Raw genomic sequence first — 10,889 nt, forward strand, 5'->3', positions numbered from 1 at the left:
TGCGAGCTTCACCATGTTTTTAGCTCTTCCTGAAACTCGCGAAAGATCGCTTCGTGTTTAGCCCCCCATGTCAAGGATGTTAACTGAATTTTTTGAATGGACTTCTTGGTTCTTGAGCCTGACTTCATGTAAGCTTCTTCCAACACTTCTTTCAGGGGTGAAACTCTATTCGGGAAATCCGGGATACTGTAGGACATTCATTGTAAACAATGCACATACTCGCACAACTCCCCTGCTGATTTGGGCAGCTCAATTCCCTGTAGGCCGCTTAGGTTTCTTGGATCGAATTGTACTCCGGTACTGTCGATGATTCGTCCGCACCAACGTACGCGTTGCAGAAAAAACTGGGACTTCCGAATTGAAATCTTGAGGTTCGCTTCGCGACAAATGAGGAGAAACTTAGCCAGAGTTGCGAGTAGGTCTTCTTCCGTTTGACAGTGTAAGACAAAGTCATCCAACCAGGCATTGATGTGGTCTCTGATGTCAGTGAAGAGCGGTTCTACTTTCGATTGAAAGTTGGCACCTGCGTTTTTTGCGCCTTGTGTACAACGCGTAGGCTGTACGATGTTCTTCGAACTCATAAAGCTCAGTAGCTCTTGGCTCTCTTCCGCAAGGGGTAGCAGCCAGTATCCACTCGCGAAATCGATTATTGCGAAAACCAAGCTTCCGGCCATGTCACAAAGTTCCGAATCGATGTGGGGCATTGGCCATGTCATTGGTATCATTACCGCGTTTACCGGTCTGTAATCAAACGTTAGTCTGAAGTTTGCTGGTGGTGGTTTTGCCACAGGCACTGGCGCAGCGATCCATTTCGCTGTTGTAGTGACATTGCCAAATCCATATTCGAGGACTCTGTCCACGTAACGATCCATAAACTTTCGTCCTTCCGGGGCATACCTTCGTGGTTTTGCCGCAACCGGATTAGATCCTTTTTTCAATTCGACAATCATAGGTTCCACTTTTGCTGGTGGATCGTTTCCCAGACGCACTCGTAGCACATCACGAAAATTTTCGAGCATATCCTTCATTGTGGATTGCCCGTTAGTCGATATTCCGTTTTCAGCAGCACTCAGTACTGCTTTGTTGATGGCTTCGTCCATTTCTGTCTTGGTATCCTGACCAAGATCCAGCCAAGATTCATCTTCATCGTCATAGCTATCGCCCATGACGCCTTTGTCTTGGTGGTATATGCCTTGGCTCAATATTCGAGCCAGCCTTCCCTCAGGAAAATTCTGCCTTGGTAGTAGAGCACTGAGATCGACTGATGTTCCCATTCGATCGACTGCGGCTGCCAGTTATTCCTTGGTGTTGATTCCCAACGCTTCAAGAGTAGGACGTCCGAGTAGAGGTTCTGACACATCCCCCATGGCAACATACCAAGCGGTGTTTCGAAATTCAAGGTAACACCCGTGACGAATAAACAACTCGGCGTTTAGGATCACTTCCTTGTCACACGTGACATACACCATGTTTCCATATTCATCGTTGTCGATTGCAAGTCCGTATTGGCGTGGTGTGTTGAACGTAGACGTCTTGAGTACTGCGCCCTTTTCTACGAGCTCTTCTAATAGATCTTTCGGTAAGAGGTTAATGTCTGATCCCCCATCGGGGCATAGGATCCTTGTGACACTTTTCGCAAACATTGCGCGTACTAGCGTACTTCTACTCATTTCCCCTACATTGTGTCCCTTGACCTTCTTCGCACCAGTCTTCCGCTTGTTCGTTCTTCTGTACTCCTCTACAAGCTTCTTGGCTTCCTCTTTTCTTGTGTTGTCACACTCAGTTGTGGTCCAATGGCGTTTACCCTGCTTTGCACGCACGGGATTCAGGCACAAAGGGCGATCGTACTTCTGTTTTCGGAGCCTGATCCTTCTTTGTTCGGACGGTTCTTATTGTAGGTTCTTCCTCTGGCATTCTTGCCGTTGGTCTTGTTCGATATTCCATCATTCTTCTTGCCTTTCCAGCCTTCTTTGTCTTCTGTCTTGTATTTCTCATATGCCTTTGCCTCTTCGCACAGCAATTCCACGTATGCCTTGACGTCCTTCTGAAGTGGTTCATGATAATCCAGCGCCTTCTGCATAACAGCTCTGAATTTCACGGGATACAGCTTAGATTGAAGGGGTTTGACTGTTTTCTTTGGATTGACATATTTGAAATTGTCATAGCCAATGGACTCCATCTTTGAGAAGAATTCGTTGACAAACTCTAAGATCCTCGATTCAGGATCTGCGATGTCCATCGGGACCTTGACAGTAGACATAGCTTTTTCGATCACAGCATGGTCAAAAGTGCCTTCCGGACGGTCCACGACACTCTTCACCCATTTCCGGACATGTTCTGACGTCAGCTCATCTAGTGTGTTCCCTGGAGCAATCTTGTCCAGCCTCCCAAGAAAATTCATTCTGCGTAGTAGTCCCGGATCTAATGATACTTTGTACGTCGCCTTTGTCAGGCTTGGAACTTCCTTCTTCTTCTCATCGATTTCAAGCTCGTAACGCTCCCGCTCTCTCAAGAATTGTGAGACCTTAACTAGACCCACTCCGTAGGACAGGATGCGAAATCGGTTGGAACACGCTCACCGAATTCGTCCCTGACTCATGACTGGCGACGCTCCCATCTTCTGCCATGCTTGCTTCTGCAACGTTGTCTTAACACTGCACGAAACCTCTCCAGCCGGAAAGAAATTTCTTTAGACGCTACAGCGTCAAAGCAAGAACGAAAGTTGAAACAAAGCAAAGATTGGTTTACCCCCGGTGACCTCTTTTTTCCCCGACCTTTCGGCGGCTTCAGTGAGCTTATAAGAAGTCGCACTGAGCCTTTGCCGGCGCGTCCTATTCTCAGTCGCACTACAATTTCATGTCAGTTACAAGGCGCTGACAGAGTAGCACTGCAAATTCTAGTCTGCTCCATGATCAACTTGTGTGCACATCCCGATATCACACCGTTCTGTACGCCGTAATAATTCTATCTTAAAGAGGATGCTTATCAGCCATCCTTGTCGCCATTCCAACCCACACGTCAAGCCGAAAGTGGCTACATGGTGCGCTAATCGCTTTTTCGGATGCTATCTGGAAGCACCTATCTCTATATTCGTTTCTTTCCTGGCGCAGGATAGAAATGGATATAGCACGCGATCACTCAGAATTCATCGATATTTCATAATCACTATAACCAATCATCTTTCGAGTGCTATATGCGCCGTGCTTCAGACCCCTTGTCTTGGCGAAAAACTTGGGAAAAACTAATACTCGGCCCCTTGCGGGCCGTCACATATGGCGACGCACTTGTTGTGTTGCGCACTCTTTAGAGCGCTGCATGGCTAAAAATGTGCGCTATAAATTAGCGCACTGGTTGCCTTGCTCTAACGCCTGCAACATAATTTTCCATACCTGTGCGGCCGCAAAGTACTGTACTCTCATCCAGCCTTGTTTACGGTACCCTTCGTACTCCACGCCGCACCATTCTCGTCAAAATGCAGCACTGTGATCTCTTCAGCCACCCATGAACACAGTTCCCCCCTCCCGAGCTTCCTGTTTCTCTTCTTTGCCCTTATATCCGCAAGCCCCGCCAACGCCTTCCATATCTCCGCAGGAACATCACCTAGAGTCCATACACCCTCGTCAGCCTCTCCTTCATTGGTCAGCACTACTTCAAACGCCCTTCCCCCCTTTTGCAACAATCCAGCCGTCTCGCCTTGTCGTAATGAAGATCCGCCAGTCAACACAATTCCGACTGCAGTCTGGGCCAGCTGCCGTCCACCACGTGCGTCGAATGCCTTGGAATCATCGAGCGAGAAAACGAACGTCCGTATGCGAGTTTGAAATATGATTAGAGGGTTGCCGTGTGGCAAAGACGCAAAAGAAGAGAGTGGAGGCGAGAGCGCGTTCCAGCGACGCGGGTGCACGTATGGCGACGGCCCCGCCGTCAGGATGATAGGAGCCTCCGCCAACTGCACAGTAGCATCGGGTAAGGAGATGGTGGAGATGCTTAGCGTGGGTGATGTTGCACGATTAGATGGCTCTTCGACGGCGTGAAGGTTAGCAATATGCTCGGGGGGTGAAGTAGCGGAGAGCATGAGGGTGCGATTTTGCCCCAATACGTTGCGAGAGAGTTACTGCTCGGAGAAGTGCGTCCCACCTTCCGACCAACGCGAGGTCCCCGACCCCGTTGAGCCACTTGTCCCAGTAGAGCAGCCGCATTCGCTCTCAATTTCCGGTACGCGAGGCCGTAATTCGTTCCATTCCATGCGATCGGTCATATCCTTCTGCCCGCTTTCAGCTATCGCGCTGACACTTTCCGCACCTCATCCTGCGGGGCTGTCAGACTGAGGTTTCGCTGCATTGACTCCCGCTCGATCGCGGACAAAAAGTGAAACACCCATGGAATGAGTTCATGTAAAAAAACTCGAAGGGCGCCCTAGCCATGACGAGGCGCATGATACGATCTTGTTCTCTCAGACCGTAGTGCGCTCTAACCAGTGGGAGAAATTTTACCTCCTCCTCGGTGAGGTGTGTGGTGTTATAACTGGCGATGTCCTTGATCGCCTTGACGACCAGGGGAGTTGAGCTGTGCCGCAATTACGCGCGCGCGAGAACGGGCCTGTGCTCAGGTGACATTTGGTTGATCATACCGTGTAGTGATAGGCAGCAGGTATGTCGATCGAGGGTGGGGTCATGCGGTGAGGGCGATGTCGGAGCGGCCGGAGCATTCCCGGACGCAGTGTTGATGGCGGGCTTCCTTGTAGGGGCCTCGCTCGCGGTGGCGAGAGTGCGCCATTCCTTGGTCTCTTCTATGGCCAATTGGTCTCTGCCCCGTTAGGTGGAGGGGAGTTCTTTCCTCGCGGGCTAACGCCGTGCTCCCTGCTCTATTGTGCTGCTCTGCGCTCTTGAGATGTGACTCTCTGTGTGTCTTTCTCAACTCGTCCGGAGTCATGGCGCCTACCACGGACCAGTAGCGAAGTAACACTACGATAGATACGTCCCCAGAAACTGATAACAACCGCGCCCCGATAGTAATACCTTTTCTGCATACAGTTGCTACTTTCGCCTCACGCTGGTATTCCGTTGAATCAAACTCCCGGCCGAGCGTAAGTGACATCTGTTCCACGACGATGTCTCGATTACTTTAAACTCCATATTCGAAGTCTGTCTATGTTGATCAGCTCAAGGGCCCTCCTCGTCTTCTGCTCGTCTACGTCACGCCACCTACTCATGCCCCAGTAAAGCGTCCCCCGAACACCGTCACTCGTCCCACGCCGTTCACCGTCGATCTCAGGCCTCCTTGTGAGCTCCTCCCGACGGCAGTGGTTAGACCTAGTCCAGTCGCCACCGCCCGCATCTCGTTCTTTCGACAACGGCTGATCCACCGCCGTTTGACTGCGCCGTCCCCCCAACAGAATGGACCTGCCGCTGGAAAATTCCTCGATACCCACCTCCTCGCTTTGTGCGCAGTAGGTCGTCTCGAAGTGACCGGTCCGATCACTCGTACGTATGATGTAGGTCTGTGGCGATCTGTCAGGAACCCAGAGCAATTATACTTGTTAAGATTTGCCATGGCGAGGATCTTCAACGTGCTGTGCATTGTTACCGATTGCACGCTTTTTGGGGAATTCCGGTTGGGCCACCAGCTCACTATGGCCAATAGAACCCCCACTAATAGGACCATGGTGATCAACCAGACTCCAGCGATGAATGCGAGATTCACGGTAGCCTCCGTCTTGACTTCATTAAGGTACTCAGCACGGGTATCATCAATGGTACCTGAAATCCATGCGAGCCTCGTTTGTGTAGTTCCTCGCCCGCGGTCCCTCCATTCGTTGATCAGTGGCCACAAATTTTCCGCATTAGACAACGTGAGGATCAGTGACTTCACGACCAGCGAGAGTTCCTCGGCTTGCCATTCCTTCCTCCAGCATATGACTTCACCTTCGGTACGCAGTGCGCCTGTGATCTGTACGCAAACGGTTCCGATCTCTCCGGCCCACTTGATGAGCACGCCAACCGACTCGGTCATGAACATCGTGAAATTACCTCCAGCGTAAACACTCTTAACTAACTGTTGATTATCGAACCCGCCCAGTTGTACACTTACCTTATCCACATCATTCCATGGAATACCTGCCTCAGTAGGTTCACCGAAATCTACCTCTATGGCAAATAAACGCGTTGGGTTTAGTCCCGCCGGAGTTACATGCCTATCATGCCGTAGTATCCTAGCTGGACCCACACCCGGCTCGACACACTCTACTTTCCAGTCTGCCGGGTATGCTGTCTCTTGACCGCAGTTTATGGTGACCACGGGGTTTTCGAACATTTGCATTTCGAGGATGTAGCCATGCTTCACAGCTTCCCAGACTAATGATCTGAATTGTAGGCTTGTAACCATTTCGGCTACTGCAACGGACGGACTTCCTTTCCAGTTCCGCTCCTTTAGCAAATAACATCCCAGAGCATCACAGAACAACACAAATGGCTCATTAAGCATGGCAGCCCCCACCATCCCCGAGAACCACGGCATATCTGTCCCCCCAGTCAGGACTCATTCTTTAGCATTTGAGGTAACCAATGACTGTCCTCCTGAGAAGGTTACCTTGGTGATAGCCACTAGCTCCTCAACGTGTGACTGTTGAAAGCCAGCCTCTACCAAATTGTCGACGTTGACTTCTCCAACCTCGTAAGTAGTGCTGAAGTCCCTAGAGAGTCGTTTCGTTGGTACCCAGCTTCCCCCCGCTTTCATCCCTGCGTAAAGCGGCGTGCGGAACCCCGCTCCGGAGTACCCTGTTCTGTGCCTAGCTCTGGTTGGTATATCGACCGATCCAGGCCCGAACTCTATTAGAAAGTCCGCGATTAATAGTGCTCCCGTTGCTACTAGAACCAGTCGACTGACCCACATGTCGTTTCCGTCTGCCACAACGACAAGTGAGCCTCTGGTCAGGCTTCTGGGCTCAAGCCGAACCCTGCCTCCTCTTGCTATGACGTTTCCCGCTCTGTAGGCTATCCCCAAGGCCCACGACTTAGAAACGACAGCAGCCATACTCATACTGACGATAATGAGCCGTCCCACGTTCCACATTGGGACCCCTATACCCAGTTCGTAAACTTTTGCGCTCGCGAAATTCATTGTAAACTCTTTCTTGAAATTAGACAATGTGTGTGCGGTGTGTGCGGTGTGTGTGTGTGTGTGTGTGTGTGCGTGCGTGTGCGTGCGTGTGTGTGTGTGGGTCTGGGTGTGGGTGGTGTCCGTGTTTGTGCATCCGCCCTTCCTTCCCCCATTTTATAGCCGCCGCGGCCTCATCTCCGAAACCCCCCAAAGTTTTCAAGAATTGGGAGCAGCTATTGCCTTGCTTCTCGAACGACGTGGTTTACCCAAAGACGTTGTTACATTGAAAATGTGCAGACCTCGCGTTCACTCCAACAATGACATTGCACAAATATTTCACTATAAGATTGCCAGGGGGCACTCCCTTTTACCACAGGTTATGGTCCAGTTTCGCATCCTGCTGCGCAACGATGCTCAACACAAGTGGCACTCCCTTTTACCACAGGTTATGGTTCCGTGGCGCATCCTGCTGCGCACCGATGCTCAACACAAGTGATCGCGAGTTCAACTTTCAACGTTTTCCAAGATTTTCAACTGTACGGCGACTGGCAAGCACCCCCCTTACAGCACGCTCCAACACCAAGGCCTCTGCTGCTCATCATCCGCAAGCACGCTCAAACACCACGGCCTATGCTTCCTCACCACTTCCCCGCTTTCATTCACCTCGATACAAGTCAGATCGCGGTGACTGTTGGATTTCGCTAACGCTCATCCTTCCTGCGATCTTCCCCTACGTTCCTTTCCTTACAGCTCTATCGGACTTCGCTACTACATATAATGTGCACCCCTCCCCCCACCTATCTCCTGGCCAAGGGGCACTCCCTTTTACCACAATGATGTCTGCAACCGGCAGGTTCACTCCAACAATGACATTGCACAAAATATTTCGCTGTAAGATTGACATGCTGGCAACAAACTGGCGGTGGGTATAGAAACATCGTCAATTCGGAGATGATCTCTGCAACCGGAAGACATCAAGTCTTGACATCAAGTTTTCGGTATAACACGTACTCTTCGCTGGAAACCCCCAAACACATACTGTTTCGGAAGCTACCGGCAAAACGGGACCCAAAACTCCCGCTTCCGTACTTAAATCTTCACTTCACCTTCTCTGTGCCTGCTGCACTCCCACGGAACCACAAAAATCGACAACACACTAACATCGACAGCCAACCACCCATTAATAATCCCTCAAAACACCTCAATTCTCAACCCTGCAGCTGCCCTTGACATGCTCGCGGAGTATGCCGCGTGTTGTGGGATAACTCCCGTCCCTGAGTTGGCTGAGAGGCGGAGGTCTTCGCCGAGGGAGCCCGCAACGTAAACGCGCGGCGCGCGAATTATCCGTCACGTACGAGCTCGCGAAAAGGAAGTGGCACAAGTGGTCGGTTACGCACAGTCGCTCCGTAGTGCGTAAACGGAGGCGACCGGTAACGGGTTAGAAACCGGCGCAGGTAAGCCTTCCAAACGGCCGTATATTAGGCGCGAACCGGACGGGGACGAGCTTTACCCAGTTTACTGGTGGGGACGAGTGTCAGGTCTTAAGCCCTCAGATGGACGCCTCGGAAACCTGTCCCAGTACAGTACCTGCCGCCAAGTGCGCGCCGGGTACTGTACACAATTAAAATTGCTAGCACCAGAACTACTAACTATCGCGCGGATGCTTTGGGCGCGGACGTCACGTGTGCGCTGCCGTACATGCGTAATAGCAACCAACTACTGCGAAGACCACACTTGTGCTCCTGTAAACGGGGGTTCCCTTATTTTTGGAACATTCCCCAAAAAGCTGAACAGGCAAAAAATAGAAAAAGTATTCATTACTGGGGCCAGCAGAAATATCTTCCCTGGCAAGCAGCGACATATGATCCCATACCACAAGACGACGTGGATGCATTGAAAAATAAATCTGCTTATTGAACAGCGCGAGCGCCATTACTCTCAGATACTCTGTTGTCTTTGGGCAATTGAGCATGCTTTTTGAAAACCGGAAGCATGAAGAACCAAAAGGCTCGCCCTTCTTCCTCCTTGCGACCAACGGTGTCGTTCTCATTTTTGGTAGAGCTCTACGGTTAGTTCGCCTGAAGATGGACGCTGACCAGGTCAACAAAGTCGCTATAGAGGTGAAGGTATATGAATCTGCGCAAAAAGGAGCTTGCCGTGTTGAAAACCCGCAAAGAAAGTAACCGATGTCGTGTTTTGGCTCTGGTGAGGCGTGCATCTTTGTGTAGTATGCATACAGATGCTTTCAGGAGGGACGTTCGGCCGATAGTGGAACGGAGGGCCAAAGCGCGTGCGCTTGTCGAAAAGAGGCGTGAAAGGGCTGCCTAAGATCGCCGGGAAGACCTCATGAGAAAGCGAACGGCCAGCATTGCGCACGGCGAACTTGCTTGAAGCATGACGCGGCACTCGGATTTGGTGTCATTCAGCGTCGATTTTTTCAGATAAAAGAAAATCGATGTTCGATTTTTAGGGCACTTTTCGGTTTCTGCAGAGGCCTGACAGATGCGCGCGCTTTACCTCTGTCCTCGTCTGACAGGTTGTCAGAGAACAAGCTTTTCACTTTCCTTTTCAGTGCACGGAGAGAGTGCTCAAAGGCGGCAAACAAAAGCAGAATTGACGAATTGGAAGTAGTTTTTCTGTTTATTTTTCGATATCCGTTCCTTTTTTAGGGCCCCATCACACTGGTAATACTCGTGGACTACCGCACGGAAGACACGTGTCCTACTTTACACGTATGCCACGCCACGACCGACCGGCACCCGCTCGCTACACGGGGGCACCCCGCCAATGTGTGCACCGTGCACGGCCGCCCGGATAATAACCTCCCCGCGCGCCGGTAGTTATACCTCAGACCCCTTTCCTTAGCTTTCCATACGTCCCCGTAGCTACCACCAACCTGACCGCGCGGTTGCTTTCCGTCCTCTTCGTTTACTCGCGCGCGCGCGATGCCAGGATCTCAGACCGTGCCCGCAGACGACCAGGCCTCCTGGCTCTTCGTTGAGCGGGCGGCCTATAAGCCCACTGTCTCATCCAAATCGGTAAGCGCATTCTCCAATTTCTTTCACGCGGACCAAACCGAACCCTTAACTCTTTCCAATCGCCAAAAAAGTCGACTAAAAAAATCACCCACAATATTGTGGGTGATTTTTTGAGTCAAATTTTTTGAGCCCGTGGGCAGAAAAAATCAAACGCAAAAATTGCCCGAAATTGGCCATTTTGACCTTCCTGTGGTCGCTTGGTTGGTCCTGTGTTATTTGCGCTGCAGATTGCCGCCTTGTTATCCATGAAGAGTGAGGTGGCCTGTTTGAGGTTCATGGAGATGTCTTGGAGGATTCGGCGTATCCATGTGGTCTGCTGTGCGGTGGAGGTTGCAGCAATGTATTCCGCCTCGCAGGCGGATAGCGCTGGTATGGATTGTTTCATGGATCCCCAACATATGGGGGTGCCGTTGTATGTGTGTATCATGCCTGAAACTGATTTGCGATCTTTGACATCTGCTGCGAAGTCGGCCTCGGTGTATGAGTGGAGAATGTTAGGTGGGGGATGGTAGGAAGGTTGGCGGGGGTGTTGGTGCGGTCCTGCTTTGAAGAGGAGGCCGTGGTTTGGTGTGTGTTTCAGGTACCGGAGGAGACGTTTCAGAGCGTTCCAGTGTCCTTCAGTCGGGATTTTTGATGCGATGGAGAGCCGGTTGGCGAGGAAGTAAATGTCGGGCCTTGTGGAATCGGCGATGTATCGGATGTCTCCAAGCAGTTCCTAGTATTGCTTTGTGTGTTGCGGGGTGCTGGTGTCCG

Source organism: Chondrus crispus, genomic scaffold (genome assembly GCF_000350225.1).
Source record: "Chondrus crispus Stackhouse genomic scaffold, scaffold_222, whole genome shotgun sequence".
Classification (NCBI taxonomy): domain Eukaryota; phylum Rhodophyta; class Florideophyceae; order Gigartinales; family Gigartinaceae; genus Chondrus; species Chondrus crispus.